Source organism: Amblyomma mixtum, chromosome 7, assembly GCF_055824585.1.
Source record: "Amblyomma mixtum isolate Tamu chromosome 7, ASM5582458v1, whole genome shotgun sequence".
Classification (NCBI taxonomy): domain Eukaryota; kingdom Metazoa; phylum Arthropoda; class Arachnida; order Ixodida; family Ixodidae; genus Amblyomma; species Amblyomma mixtum.
This window is the reverse complement of record NC_143018.1, coordinates 38,336,276-38,351,926: the sequence shown is the minus strand read 5'-3', so window position 1 is coordinate 38,351,926 and position 15,651 is coordinate 38,336,276. Positions and strand designations below refer to the sequence as shown.

At 43.2% G+C, this 15,651-nt stretch overlaps 1 protein-coding gene and 1 long non-coding RNA gene across 6 annotated transcripts in view; both read right to left on the bottom strand.

Annotated features, from left to right (window-relative positions):
• The window catches only part of LOC149335705 (uncharacterized), a 75,733-nt gene that overhangs the window by 54,058 nt on the left and 6,024 nt on the right, over positions 1–15,651 (bottom strand). The window lies entirely within an intron of this gene.
• On the bottom strand, positions 11,154–15,415 carry LOC149335706 (uncharacterized). Of its 2 annotated transcripts, XR_016284093.1 has the most exons (5): positions 15,250–15,412; positions 15,156–15,192; positions 13,961–14,119; positions 13,385–13,539; positions 11,154–12,892 (listed from the first exon to the last, which is right to left on the bottom strand). It is a non-coding gene; the product is annotated as an uncharacterized LOC149335706 (long non-coding RNA). The 2 variants fall into 2 exon arrangements; XR_016284092.1 differs by having other exon boundaries at positions 13,961–15,192; positions 15,250–15,415.

The following is a 15,651-nucleotide window of genomic DNA, read 5'->3' as shown; positions in this document are numbered from 1 at the left end:
CTTTGTCGGACTGCTCAGGGGCAAGCGGGCGATGAGTTGGCGCCGCCGCCGCTCGCTGTCTCCTCCGATCCACGGGAGAGCGCAGTTCGGTACAAGCGCCGCTTTCAGAATTTTCGGCAAAGGGGATTAGCTGCTTTTGTTCACGGCGACGCAGTCTCCAGAGGCGCCCCCACACCAGCGTTCCTTGCGTCTTCTCCGGAAACCAGCGCCTTTGGTCAAGGCAGCCCGATGGCGCCTGCCTGGCTCGCCTGTCACCTCTGGCTGGGCCTCAAATCCCAACAGCGCCCATGTACTGTGCGATGTCAGTGCATGGTAAAGAGACCGTCCGTCCCTCATAGCCTGAGTCGTTTTGGGGCTCTGAACCTCATAAAAACACACAAAACAAATTTTCCGACCGGAGTGGCGAGTGTCCCTTCCCCTCGGAAGTCGCGCGGCGTTCCTTGCGTGTGCGCGCCTCTTTGTTTGTGCTTCGGTGTTTTTAGTGGCCGGTTGTGAACGAAGCTGAGAACAACCAAGACAGCGGACGAGAAAACGACGAGCGGCGAGTAGTGTGTGTGCAAATACTCGACTGTGCGGTTGCGCGAGCAAGATGGAGCGAGGTGTATGAAGCTGCGAGCGTGCATTTATCTTGTAAATAAGTTTTCGCTGCATACATAGTCATTTTTTGTTTTCAACGTACGCATTCAACCGTTTTTCCAATCAATGTGTATATATTTTTAACACTACCAACCCCGAGGAACTCCATAGCCAGCTTTGTCTCGCGCGGTCCCGAATGATGGATATTCGACGCTTCTTCAAGCGTCAGCGGTTGTCTGACGAAGCATTATCCAAATGCGCCCCTGTAGATTCTGGTGTGACATGTGACAACGGTGTAGCATTTGAACAGAGTGATGCAAGCTTTTATCACCGGACAGTAGCTGATGTCGTCGACTCCATGGAAGGGACTCTGTCAACAGTGAGTTCAGGTGATGCAGCAGGCCGAGATGATTCCATTTCTCCTTTCTTGGGATTCAAGTCCGGATTTGACCAGAGCGATGCAACCTTTCATCACCGGACAGTAGCCGGCGTCGTCGTCTCCATGGAAGGAACTCCACCAGCGAGCTCCGGTCACGCAGTAATTCCGAAACGATTCCCTTTCTCCTTGCTTGGGATCGAAGTCCGGAGACAACATCAAGAAAACAAATAACTTGCCTCAAGAATATGACTTAGGAGAGTTTCTAGGCAAAGCTAAACTCACTGGCATACCGGACTTTTTGAAGTTACGTCTTCTTACTAAGCCATGGTCGCCAAATGTCACATATGATTTTAAGAAGGATGTAACACCTGGAAAGAGGCCTTTTCGACATCAGTGGCTGGGAGATTACGCCCCCTGGCTTGCGTACTCAGCGACAGCGAAAGGCGCCTTTTGTCGTTTTTGCGTCATTTTTCCTCCGCGTGTTCACCGGGGTACTCAAGGTAGTTTTATCGTGCGCGCTTTCAGTAACTACAGAAAAATGCACGAGGCGTGCAGGGATCACGTAAAATCCCAATGGCACCAGGAGGCAATGACGGCCTCACAGAACTTTATGGATGTGATGAAAGGCAAGCAGCTACCCGTTGTACAGCAGCTGAACAGAGCACTGCACGCGCAAGTTGAAAGGAACCGTGAGAAACTATTTCCAATAGTTTCCACCATTGTCTTTTGCGCGACGCATGACTTGCCGATTCGCGGCAAGCAGTCCGATAGTGGAGTCTTCAATGATCTGCTTGACTTTCGTGTAGAAGCTGGAGATACTCTACTTCAGGAGCACTTCGCTTCTTCTGCTGGCAATGCCAAGTACACTTCTGTCCGCGTCCAGAACGAGATCATCACAATCTGTGGCGACATCCTGAGAGAGCAGATAGTTACCGAAACTAACAAAGCGTTTGCTTTTTCCGTTCTTGCTGACGAAACTGCAGATATTTCAGGAAAAGAGCAGATGTCTATAGGCGTTCGCTTTATTGACAAGGCGGAAGTCGAAGTGTGCGTTCGAGAGCAGTTTTTGGGATTTGTAGAGCTGGAGCAATTCCCAGACAACACCAAAGATCCATAGGACGTCCCAAAAATGTACGCACGTCCCACATCCCTAACAGGACGTCCCTGGGACATCCGTATGAAGTCCGCACTGGGATTATCCCGGGAACAGTCGCGGCTCGAACGTTACACGGACATGACGTCCGTATAAAAGCCGCGGTGGGATCATCCTCAAAACAGTCGCAGATCGGTTGTTATAAGGAAGTGTTTATATTCAGAGGGTCTGAATCGTGCAGATGGCCATACAATTCTCATGAGCGCTCGAGTGGCACGCTCCATTGTCCTTTTCCGACGTCTTTGGCTAGCGGGCTTGATACAGCTGTTTAGAACAAGTAAACAATAATCCATGCGATGTATAAGCGCAAGATGTCACAAAGTAATACACAAACCAGTACTTATTTTTTGAAAGAGCGAAAAAACCGTTAAAAGCAGAGGGCCACTAGCTGAATACAGAAACCCTAAACTTTAAAACTTCGAAATTAGGGAAGGGCGACCTAATTACTCTAACTGAACCTGGCTCAAATAGTCTAATTCCCGTTTTGTTATAGCTATCGAGGGTGAGCTTACACTCTTCTCCTCCAAGATCACAACATAACCACATTTACGCCAATTGTATTCCCGCCTTCCGACCATAACAGCCACTGACGATGACAGTGACCACTCTATGACAGTGACACCACAGCAAAAACAACTGCCACTTGTTCGTGCTCTTAGAGCAGTGGTCATGAAACTTAATAACACACATCTTTTTTTGCAGTTATTTTTTGGTTTATTTAGGATCACAGTTTTATTTTTGTCTTAGGTACATGTTGCTTAAAAAGGCTCTTTGCTCATTAGCTCAATGGCACCACCATCGTCATCGCACTACTGAAACAATGCAAGTTATTTTGCTTAGCTTGGTGGTTTGAGGCGTGTATTCATGGAGGAAATGCGTGTATTAGCCAGTTTTCCGTTTTTTGGACCAAAATTTTAGGTAATTATTGACGTTCTTACTGCACGTTGGTTGCGTAACGAGTGTAATTTTTTTGGCTTTACGTATTCAGCAAGGTTCCAGCAGCGGGAAACACGGATGGCACATGCGGCAAGTGAAAGTAAGTGGCAGTCGGTAGTCCTCGCCTGGTGTGTGAGCCGTGTAGCGTGATTTCTAGCTTTTTAAGTAATTTTAGCGGCGGTATTAAAGTTCAGTGACTGATGCTGGCTCAACATGAGCAGAAGCTTACTGGGGGCCAGTGTATTAATCTGGTGACAGCATAATGGCTACGGTGCCGAGGAGTACTGCTTACAGCACGGTGGCTTACAGGCGTGCACGCCGAGAGGCACGTCGTGATATTGAGCTAATAGCGTCGGCTGCTGGCGATGGTGTTGCATACGACCCTTCTTAATCTGATCCGTGTGCTGCTGCAAAGTCGCAAGAGCAACTAGATCCTAGCTCGTCGCATGTTCCGTGCCATCAACATTCGACTGAATATGCGCCTAAAGTTCCTGTTCTAATTTTGATTTGGTTTATTGGTTTGTTTGGGTTGAACGTCCCAAATCAACTCAGGCTCAGAGGGACACCGTAGTGAAGGGCTCCGGAAATATCGACCACCTGGGGTTCTTTAATGGGCACTGACATCGCACAGTACACGAGCCTCTAGAATTTCACCTCCAACGAAATTCGACCGCCGCGGCCGGGATCGAACCCACGTCTTTCGGGTCAGCAGCCGAGTGCCGCAACCACTGAGCCGGGGCGGGGCTGTTTTAATTTTGTATTCTGTTTATAACTGTTGCATGCGCACAGTTTTCTTCTTTTATTGGTTTGTTATCTAGATATATATAGTATTGAAGAGAACTATTGCAATTTCATTTGAACTATATGTGTTGTTTGGGCCTTTTGCATCCAAAAAATGAGGTCATGCATGTTTTTACATATGAATTTTTTGCTGGCGAGGGCCAAATCTGCCCCTGTGTCATATGGATGGCTCATAATGAAGGGCATATGCATGTTTAATTGTACCACCTAGGGATACCTCACAACAGCATGCCAGCTGCCTTCAATATGATAAAAACTGACTATAGCAATAGAGTTCCCCACTGTTAACTTGAGAAATCCTGATTTTATTTTCTTGGTCTGATTTCGAACCTAATTCTGTTTTGATCTAGAGAAATCGCATGACTGTGCAAGATGGAGACACTGCAAGAGAAAAGGCATCTCACATTCTGCGAAGTATTCTAACATCTGAACTGGCTTCTAGCTACAGCTGGTATGGTGCCAAGGGAAGAACAGGCTCTGTGAGCTGAATATATGCAAAATCATGTGCAGTAAGTATTATTTGGAGGAAGCTATTTCAAATCTTAAAGGAGCACGGATATAAAATTTTAAACTCAATAAGTGATCCGATCTGTGTCCTGGGCACAAAGGGTTTTACTATTCCAAATTCTCTGATTTCACTGATTCCACATGCCGAAAATCATTGACAAAGGAGCTGTTAGCCAATGCTGACATCTATCATCTATATATGGACTGGTTGGCAGAGTCACTAGCAAAACATGGGGTAAGTCCTAACCATGCCATCACATGATGCCATAATGGACTCCAGCACTGGCATTTACCTGACAGAGACCAAAAGTACTCATATAAAACAGTTTAACTGTTCACACTGTGGACTAGATATTTAAGCTCATTTCCATGATTAATAGGCTTTTACGTCTCATTAAAAGCAGAAAAATGAACACCTCAATACACTGTGTCTGTATCCCTTTAAGACTTCGAATATAAATCAGATCACAGAATAAATATCTACATTAAGTGTTTATAATTGAATTTGTAGGTCTTGGTAGGATTGCGTCAAGACCAGTGATATTTGCTTTGAAAAAAAAAAATGCCAAATTTTCATTGTTTATTTTCAGATCTGCACATTCACGCACTTCACAACTAGCCACATGGATTTTTGTTGTCATCTGGTTCATTGGCTCATGGCTGCAGTGCCATGAATGTTATCACAGGTTAGAACAAGCTAGAATTACAGCTTTCATAGTGTGCATTTGGGACTGTTTTCATACTGCCTGCACAGAAGGCGTGGTCCAGCAATGGAATTGGTAATAAGATGTGTAGAAATATGCCATCCGTTGTTACTCAAGCCCATGCCCTTTGTCTGCTGATTCAAAATTAAGAAAATGCAGTAAAGTTTGGCTACAAAAATTTTTAGAGGTGAGATATATTTTTCTATAAAAAATACATAACATATACCCTCTCATTTGTATATAGGTTGCCTAACCAACCAGCAGACCTCAACTCAGGGGCAGCAAACTACGCTGAAAGAAATCAAAAAGGCAGCCATGTCATGGTTTCGACATGCAACTGAACGGGTAATGCGCAAGAAAACTGGCGAACAAAGCTGTCCTCCTGAGCAAAACTAAACGGTGATTGTGTTGCTAGTGTGCTACATTTTTTTGTTGATATTAACATCTCGGGTTGAGGATTTTTCATTCCAAACTGTTGATATGTTTCCTGTGACACTGTGCTGAGAGATGACTGATTTTGAGAGAGCACAGAATTCAGTAGATTATTTCAATAGATACCGTGAAAACTTCTGCATATCAGCCTGTGTAGTTAGGTAGAATCATGAAATGTATCTTTAAGTTAACTTGGGTATTCTTAGCCTGCTAAGTCCTCACGCACATCTCTTTACTTGGTCGTCTGTTTGTGGTGGTTTTACTCCTGGAAGTATGTACATTTACTTGTGCAAGGATTAATTCCTTGCCGCAAGTACCATTTGGTGCCAACACCATGTGAAGGTGCTGCAAGTTTTTTTTTTTCAAATGCAGTCAGTGAGTGAAAAAAAAGGTGAACTGAAAGAAGTGTCTATATATATGTATTGGTTTTTTTTTTTGTCTTCCTTCCAGCAAGGCAGCCTATTTCAGCATTGGCCCAGGTGGCAGGATTTCTGCTTTACATGTATACGTGACTCTTCTTTTCGATGACACTATAGCAGAACCGAAAAGAAGACTGCCTAGAATGAGAAGCCAAGCAATATCTTGAAAACGTGTCACTTTATTGATACCTAGCAGTTGTAGTATACTTAAGTGTCTAGAAATGCGATGCTTTGTGCTTGAACAATTTCTTTTTCTCTGATCAAGCTGGGCATTTTGTTGCCCATCTGAAATTTGCTTGTATCGAGCTATACTTGCTGTTTTGGTCTCTAGTCCCACTATGCTTGTGTAAATTTGTTCCCAACTGCTACTACTAGAGTTATTTTTCACCCCCGTAGTGCATTTGTATTGCTGTTCCAGGAAAAAAAAGAGGATATGTGGATTTTAATGACTTTTATTGTCTATGTAAGAGACGACCATAGTTCCTGTGGCTTGTAGAGTCTTATAACTTGTTAATGTTAATATCATACTATATGCAGCGTGTTTTAGATTTTTTTCTTCTGGACGTGCTAGTTGCCTTAAAGCCCATCTACTCCTTATGCATACTTATACGTGCTTTTTATTTCTAGTCCTGTACTTGCTGAAATGTGATTCTGAATGGTTGTGTTTGTGTCAATATTTCAACCTCTGATCTGTGTGCATGTATTGCTGTTATAGCAAAAAAAAAAGGCTCATTTGTGATTTAATAATCTTTATTGTTTCGAGTGAGACAAGCATAGTTCCTGTACCTTGTAGCAGTCAGACAACCTGTCTTATTTTAGTCATTCCACATGCAGCTTGACTGAAATGTTTATCTTCTGACCATGCTAATTGCCTTGAAGGCCACCTACTACTTATGCACAGTTATATGCCTGTTTTTATCTCTAGTTGCATGCTTGCTGAAATTTGATTCTGACAGATAGTGCTTATGTTATTATTTTAATTTCTAATCTGTGTAGTTGGGTTGTATTGCTGTTATAGCAAGAAAGGGTCATTTGTGTTTTAAGAACATTGATTATTCTAAATAAGACAATAGTTCCTATGCCTTATTGCAGTCACATAATTTGCCTCATTTTAGCTATGCTACGTGCAGTGTGATCGAGATTTTTTCACCTCTGCTGCGTATGCTTGTATTGTTGTTTCGGTAAAAAAAAGTTGCATTTGTGTTTTTAGTTTCGTATTTTGGCGTTTTACATCTCAAAGCGACCCAGGCTATAAGGGATGCCATAGTGGAGGGCTCCAGATAATTTCGACTACCTGGGGTTCTCTAGCGTGCACTGACATCGCACAGTACACTGGCCTCTTAACTTTTCGCCTCCTTCGAAATGGGACTGCCATGGCTGGGATCGAACCCGCGTCTGTTGGGTCAGCAGCCGAGCACCATATGATCAACGAGGCACTGAGTGGCATATTCGTGTTTTGTTGTGTTCATTATTTATAAGACAGCCATGTAACATTTATGCCTTACAGTATGCCGCTACTGTTTGTTTTAATGTCATGCTCTTTGCAGTGCAATTAATATTTTTTGTTCTGACCAAGATAATCATCCCGAAGCCTGTTTAGACCTTACATTACTTATATGTATATACCTGCTGTTTTAGCCCTATAGTTATTTTGCATCTCTCTATTTTGCAACTCTGCATCTGAGGTTGGCTTATATATTGTATTGGAATCCTACTGCTTCTAGTTTGAAAACGTGATAATTTTGGCTCATACTAACCAGACAAGCTAAACAAAATTAATGAAGCCTATTACACACATTGCGAAGGAACGACTATGTGCACACCATGCATGACCTTGCTATCAATAACGAGAAATGCCTGAGAGGAGCTGTTAAAGCTGTGTTAGTGCTTCCTTTATGTGAGTTGTTCTGTTTCATGTGCTGTTATTAAAAAATAAAATTCAGCTGTGAATCAGCATTCGGCCTGATCATCAGCGTGCCCCATATATTTGAATAAAACTATTTTAGCCAAAGCTTTGTGTTTTAAATCACTGTGCAGCATAATCCAGACCTGTGTTCTAACTTTCTGTCGTTTTTACTGTAGCATCACTCTTGGCCATATGCTATTGGTCGAAATGAAAGAAGCGGAGCTGGTTCTGTTGCGGCTATGAGGCACTGCTTCTGCTTCTGGTATTTTGGTCAGTCATGCGTGACCAGTAGCAACACTTTTGAAAAGGACACGAGGTTATATTGGGTCCTGGCGAAGGAAAAAATAAAAATAGTAACGTCCCATTGCAGTCCTACGAAGGTCCTAAAAATGTACTCGTCAGACATCCGAAGGACTTCTTTCGGCGTTTCACTTGGGATGTTTTCAGGATTTTTTCGGGACATCCGCGGGATGTGCGTAAAGTCCTGCCGCGGACTTCCCAAGGACGTCCTTAGGATGTAGGTGTGTTGTCTGGGAATTAAACTCCGCTTGCATCGCCGCGGCAATCTTGAAGCTTTTGACGAATGTCGGACTGATTCTTTCGAACCTCGTTGGACAGGGGTACGATGGATGCTCTACAATGGCTGGAAAAGAAGCTGGAGTGAACAAAACTATACAAAAACAGTTCCCGAAGGCACTATTTTTCCACTGTGCAAGTCACAAACTAAATCTCGTCATCAACGATTTGAACGACGTCTCTGAAATTCGAAACACAATTGGGATAATCGAACAAACCATAAACTTCTTCCGCGAGAGCGTGCTCCGGAGAAAATTGGTGCCCAACATTCCGATGCTGTGTGAGACAAGATGGTCTGCAAAGTACAAGTCTATTAGGATCTTCTCTCAGCATTACGTGGCCATAGTCGAAGCACTCGAGCAGCTCGCGTCCACGGAATCATGCTCGAACGCTGCAACTAGACAACGAGCTCACATCCTCTACTGCGCAACAACAAGCCCATCTTTCATCGTCTGCTTGCATATTGTAGCGAAGTACAGCGCTCGGCTCGAACCAGCTACGAACATTCTGCAAGGTGTATCCATGGACTTCCATTCTGTGCATGGCCACATCACTGAGCTACAACGTATTTTTCGCGGCCACCGGACAAACGCTGTAGAGGAGTTCTCTAACATCATGAATGCAGCAAGGAGGCAGCCAATCACTTAAATGTGGTGATATCTGTACCAAGACAAGTCTCTCGTCAGGCCCACCGAGACAACTACGGGATTCAGTCGCCAGAGGAATACTACCGTGTGGCAATATATGTGCCGTACTTGGACTCCCTCACTGCTTCTTTAGCTCGGCGCTTTTCTGAAAGCAATGAGAGGAGCTTCAAACTTCTCCAGCTGCATCCATCAAAAATGAAGCACTTGAGCCGTGTTGAGTTCGCTGTTCTCGCCGAAGAACTCCAGTGCTTTTACGGCATCGACAACTTCAAGGAAGAGGCCATCTCTTGGTACGAGATGTGGTGCAACAAAACTGGGGACCCATCAGAAATAACTTACTGCGAGCTTCTACATCAGGCCAAGACATTCTTCCCTGGTGTTGCAAAAGCCATTGAGGTGGCTCTGGCTTTGCCAGTTACTACCTGTACGGTCGAACGCTCCTTCAGTACAATGAGGAGAGTGAAAACGTGGCTACGCTCAACGATGACAAACGACAGACTGGACGGCCTTTGTATGATGAGTGTGCACCGAGAGCGTGTAATGAAGCACAGAAATGAATTTATCACCAGTGTCATCACGCAATTCGCCCAGAAAAATCCGAGGCGTCTACAGTTTCTGTTCAAGGAAGACTGACTGAGTGACTGTCGTTGCGTGTTTGTGAACATATTGTGCTGTGTGCTGGTCATCAATCCGGGTGTGTCGAGAACCCGTATGCAGCAAGACTGAGCACTCTTCTCCACGAAGTGATAGTATCTTTTTGCATTTTTATTAATTTTAATTGTTTCTTCGTTGATAAACTCCAATGTATCTCTCCTAGCCTCGCTTTAATTTGCTGTTTGTAATTTTTCTTTCATGTGTGTATTTTACTTATTTATTTTATTTGTATATAAATAAATAAATTTACTCCGCAAATAGTGCCTTTTTGCTACGAACATACCCCCCCCCTCCGGCGCCAACAACCAATGGGGCCCCCCCCCCTGCAAAAAATTCTGCGGACGCCCTTGTGCATGGGCAATGCCAAAAAATCCAGCCCGAGTTCGCAATACCCGCGCCGAAATGTGAAAAAGACATTGTAGACAAAATCCAGAATGATTCCCGGCGCCAGTGGTTGTTTTTTTTTTGGTCGGCGGTGCATGACAGTACGATTTTTTTTTGGGGGGGGGGGGGAGCTCACTTCCCCCTCTCCCTCTCCCCCCGGCGTAACGGCCGCAGTTCTTTCTTCCGTCAGGATTTTAATCCTCAGCGGCCAGGCCAAGCCCCGCGGCAACATTTAAACACAAATTCGCACATCGTGGATCGTGGGAGTATTTTTTTTTTCGAGAAAACGAAGATTATTCTGTTGTTTGTTCATGGCAACAGTAGTTCATAGCGGTTTGCTGCTTGAAAATTCTTCAGGCGGTTCGGGATCTTGGACGACGTTGATGATGCACGCAACTACCCAGACAACACACCTACATCCTAAGGACGTCCTTGGGAAGTCCGCGGCAGGACTTTACGCACATCCCGCGGATGTCCCGAAAAAATCCTGGAAACATCCGAAGTGAAACGCCGAAAGAAGTCCTTCGGATGTCTGACGAGTACATTTTTGGGACCTTCACAGGACTGCAATAGGACGTTACTATTTCTATTTTTTCCTTGGCCAGGACCCAATATAACCTTGTGTCCTTTTCAAAAGTGTCGCTACTGGTCACGCATGACTGACCAAAATACCAGAAGCAGAAGCAGTGCGTCATAACCGAAACAGAACCAGCTTCAGCTTCTGGCATTTCGGCCAATTGTATATGGCCGAGAGCGATGCTATAGTAAAAACGACACAAAGTTAGAACACAGGCCTGGATTATGCTGCACAGTGATTTAAAACACAAAGCTTTGGCTAAAATAGTTTTATTCAAATATATGGGGCATGCTGATGATCAGGCCGAATGCTGATTCACAGCTGAATTTTATTTTTAATAATAGCACATGAAACAGAACAACTCACATAAAGGAAGCACTAACACAGCTTTAACAGCTCCTCTCAGGCATTTCTCGTTATTGAGAGCAAGGTCATGGATGGTGTGCACGTAGACCTTCCTTCGCAGTGTGTGTAATAGGCTTCATTAATTTTGATTACCTTGTCTCGTTAGTATTAGCCAAAATTATCACGTTTTCAAACTTGAAGCAGTAGGATTCCAATACAATAAGTAGCCAAGCCAACCCCAGATGCACAGTTGCAAAATAGAGAGATGCAAAATAACTATACGGCTAAAACAGCAGGTATATACATATAAGTCATGTAAGGTCTAAACAGGCTTCGGGATGATTATCTTGGTCAGAACAAAAAATATTAATTGCACTGCAAAGGACATTAAAACAAACAGTAGCGGCATACTGTAAGGCATAAATATTACATGACTGTCTTATAAATAATGAACGCAACAAAACACAAATATGCCACTCAGTGCCTCACTGGTCATATGGTGCTCGGCTGCTGACCCAAAAGACGCAGGTTCGATCCCAGCCATGGCAGTCCCATTTCGAAGGAGGCGAGAAGTTGAGAGGCCAGTGTACTATGCGATGTCAGTGCATGCTAGAGGACCCTAGGTAGTCGAAATTATCTGGAGCCCTCCACTATGGCATCCCTTATAGCCTGGGTCGCTTTGGGATGTAAAACGCCAAAAACCAAACTAAAAACACAAATGCAACTTTTTTTTACTGAAACAACAATACAAGCATACGCAGCAGAGGTGAAAAAATCTCGATCACACTGCACGTAGCATAGCTAAAATGAGTCAAATTATGTGACTGCAATAAGGTATAGGAACTATTGTCTTATTTAGAGTAATCAATGTTCTTAAAACACAAATGACCCTTTCTTGCTATAACAGTAATACAACCCAACTACACAGATTAGAGATTAAAATATTAACATAAGCACTATCTGTCAGGATCAAATTTCAGCAAGCATGCAACTAGAGACAAAAGCAGGTATATAGCTGTGCATAAGTAGTAGGTGGCCTTCAAGGCAATTAGCCGACATAAACAACAACAACAAGGCAAGATAAACATTTCAGTCAAGCTGCATGTCGAATGACTAAATTAAGACATGTTGTCTGACTGCTACAAGGTACAGGAACTATGCTTGTCTCACTCAAAACAATAAAGATTATTAAATCACAAATGAGCCTTTTTTTGCTATAACAGCAATACAAGCACACAGATCAGAGGTTAATATTGACACAAGCACTACCATTCAGACTCACATTTCAGCAAGCACAGGACTAGAAATAAAAAGCACGTATAAGTGTGCATAAGGAGTAGATGGGCTTTAAGGCAACTAGCATGGCCAGAAGAAAAAAATCTAAAACACGCTGCATATAGTATGATATTAGCATTAACAAGTTATAAGACCGCTACAAGCCACAGGAACTATGGTCGTCTCTTACATAGATGATAAAAGTCATTAAAATCCACATATCCTCTTTTTTTTGCTGGAACAGCAATGCAAACGCACTATGGGGGTGAAAAATAACTCTAGTAGTAGCAGTCAGGAACAAATTTACACAAGCATAGTGGGACTAGACCAAAACAGCAAGTATAGCTCAATACAAGCAAATTTCAGATGGGCAACAAAATGCCCAGCTTGGTCAGAGAAAAAAAAAATTGTTCATGCACAAAGCATCGCATTTCTAGACACTTAAGTATACTACAACTGCTAGGTATCAATAAAGTGACATGTTTTCAAGATATTGATTGGCTTCTCATTCTAGGCAGTCTTCTTTTCGGTTCTGCTATAGCGTCATCGAAAAGAAGAGTCATGTATACATATAAAGCAGAAATCCTGCCACCTGGGCCAATGCTGAAATAGGCTGCCTTGCTGGAAGGAAGACAAAAAAGACCAAATACATATAGACACTTCTTTCAGTTCACCTTTTTTTAAATCACTCACTGCATTTGAAAAAAAAAACTTGCAGCACAATATAAAAATTGCAGCACCTTCACATGGTGTTGGCACCAAATGGTACTTGCGGCAAGGAATTAATCCTTGCACAAGTAAATGTACATACTTCCAGGAGTAAAACCACCACAAACAGATGGCCAAGTAAAGAGAGGTGCGTGAGGACTTAGCAGGCTACGAATACCCAAGTTAACTTAAAGATACATTTCATGATTCTACCTAACTACACAGGCTGATATGCAGAAGTTTTCACAGTATCTATTGAAATAATCTACTGAATTCTGTGCTCTCTCAAAATCAATCACCTCTCAGCACAGTGTCACAGGAAAATATCAACAGTTTCGAATGAAAAATCCTCGACCCAAGATGCTACTATCAACAAAAAATGTAGCACACTAGCAACACACTCACCATTCAGTTTTGCTCAGGAGCACAGCTTTGTTCGCCTGTTTTCTTGAGCATTACCCGTTAAGTTGCATGCTGAAACAATGACATGGCTGCCTTTTCGATTTCTTTCAGCGTAGTTTGCTGTGCCCGAGTTGAGGTCTGCTGGTCGGTTAGGCAACCTATATACGAATGAGAGTATATATGTTATGTTATGTGTATATATATGTTATGTTATGTGTATATATGTTATCTAGTCCACAGTGTGAACAGTTAAACTGTTTTTTATGAGTACTTTTGGTCTCTGTCAGGTAAATGCCAGTCCTGGAGTCCATTATGGCATCATGTGATGGCATGGTTAGGACTTACCCCATGTTTTGCTAGTGACTCTGCCAACCAGTCCATATATAGATGATTGATGCCAGCATTGGCTAACAGCTCCTCTGTCAATGATTTTTGGCATGTGGAATCAGTGAATTCAGAGAATTTGGAATAGTAAAACCCTTTGTGCCCAGGACACAGATCGGATCCCTTATTTGAGTTTAAAATTTTATATCTGTGCTCCTTTAAGATTTGAAATAGCTTCCTCCAAATAATACTTACTACACATGATTTTGCATATATTCAGCTCACAGAGCCTGTTCTTCCCTTGGTGCCATACCAGCTGTAGCTAGGAGCCAGTTCAGATGTTAGAATACTTCGCAGAATGCGAGATGTCTTTTCTCTTGCAGTGTCTCCATCTCGCACAGTCATGTGATTTCTCTAGATCAAAACAGAATTAGGTTCGAAATCAGACCAAGAAAATAAAATCAGGATTTCTCAAGTTAACAGTGGGGAACTGTATTGCTATAGTCAGTTTTTACGATACTGAAGGCAGCTGGCATGCTATTGTGAGGTATCTCTAGGTGGTACAATTAAACATGCATATGCCCTCCATTATAAGTCCTCCATATGACACAGGGGCAGATTTGGCCCTTGCCAACAAAAAATTCATATGTAAAAACATGCATGACCTCATTTTTTGGATGCAAAACGCCCAAACAATACATATAGTTCAAATGAAATTGCAATAGTTCTCTTCAATACTATACATATCTAGGTTACAAACCAATCAAAGAAAATCTGTGCGCATGCAACAGTTATAAACAGAATACAAAATTAAAACAACCCCGCCTTGGTTCAGTGGTTACTGCGCTCGGCTGTTGTCCCGAAAGATGAGGGTTCGATCCACGCCGCGGCGGCCGAATTTCGTTGGAGGTGAAATTCTAGAGGCCCGTGTACTGTGCGATGTCAGTGCCCGTTAAAGAACCCCAGGTGGTAGAAATTTCCGAAGCCCTTCACTACGGCGTCCCTCAGAGCCTGAGTTGCTTTGGGACGTTCAACCCGAACAAACCAATAAACCAAATCAAAATTAAAACAGGAACTTTAGGCGCACATTCAGTCGAATGTTGAAGGCACGGAACATGCGACGAGCTAGGATCTAGTTGCTCTTGCGGCTTTGCAGCAGCACACGGATCAGATTAATAAGGGTCGTACGCAACACCATCGCCAGCAGCCGACGCTATTAGCTCAGTATCACGACGTGCCTCTCGGCGTGCACGCCTGTAAGCAGTACTCCTCGGCACCGTAGCCATTATGCTGTCACCAGATTAATATACTGGCCCCCAGTAAGCTTCTGCTCATGTTGAGCCAGCATCAGTGACACTGAGCTTTAATACTGCCGCTAAAATTACTTCAAAAGCTAGAAATCACGCTACACGGCTCACACACCAGGCAAGGACTACCGACTGCCACTTACTTTCACTTGCCGCATGTGCCATCCGTGTTTCCCGCCGCTGGAAAAAAATACACTCGTTACGCAACCAACATACAGTAGGAACGTCAATAATTACCTGAAATTTTGGCCCAAAAAACGGAAAACGGGCTAATACACGCTTCAATCCACCAAGTTATAGTCTATAACCAAGCTAAGCAAATATAACTTGCATTCCATGCTTGCATTGTTTCCATGGAGGAAGAAAAACTTTTTTCACCTCCATGATTGTTTCAGTAGTGCGATGACGATTGTGGTGCCATTGAGCTAATGAGCAAACAGCCTTTTTATGCAACATGCACCTAAGACAAAAATAAAACTGTGATCCTAAATAAAACAAAAAGTAACTGCAAAAAAGAATGTGTGTTATTAATTTTTATGATTACTGCTTTAAGAGCACGAACAGGTGGCCAGTTGTTTTTGCTGTGGTGTCACGTCAGTGGCTGTTATGGTCGGAAGGCGGGAATTACAGTTGGCGTCA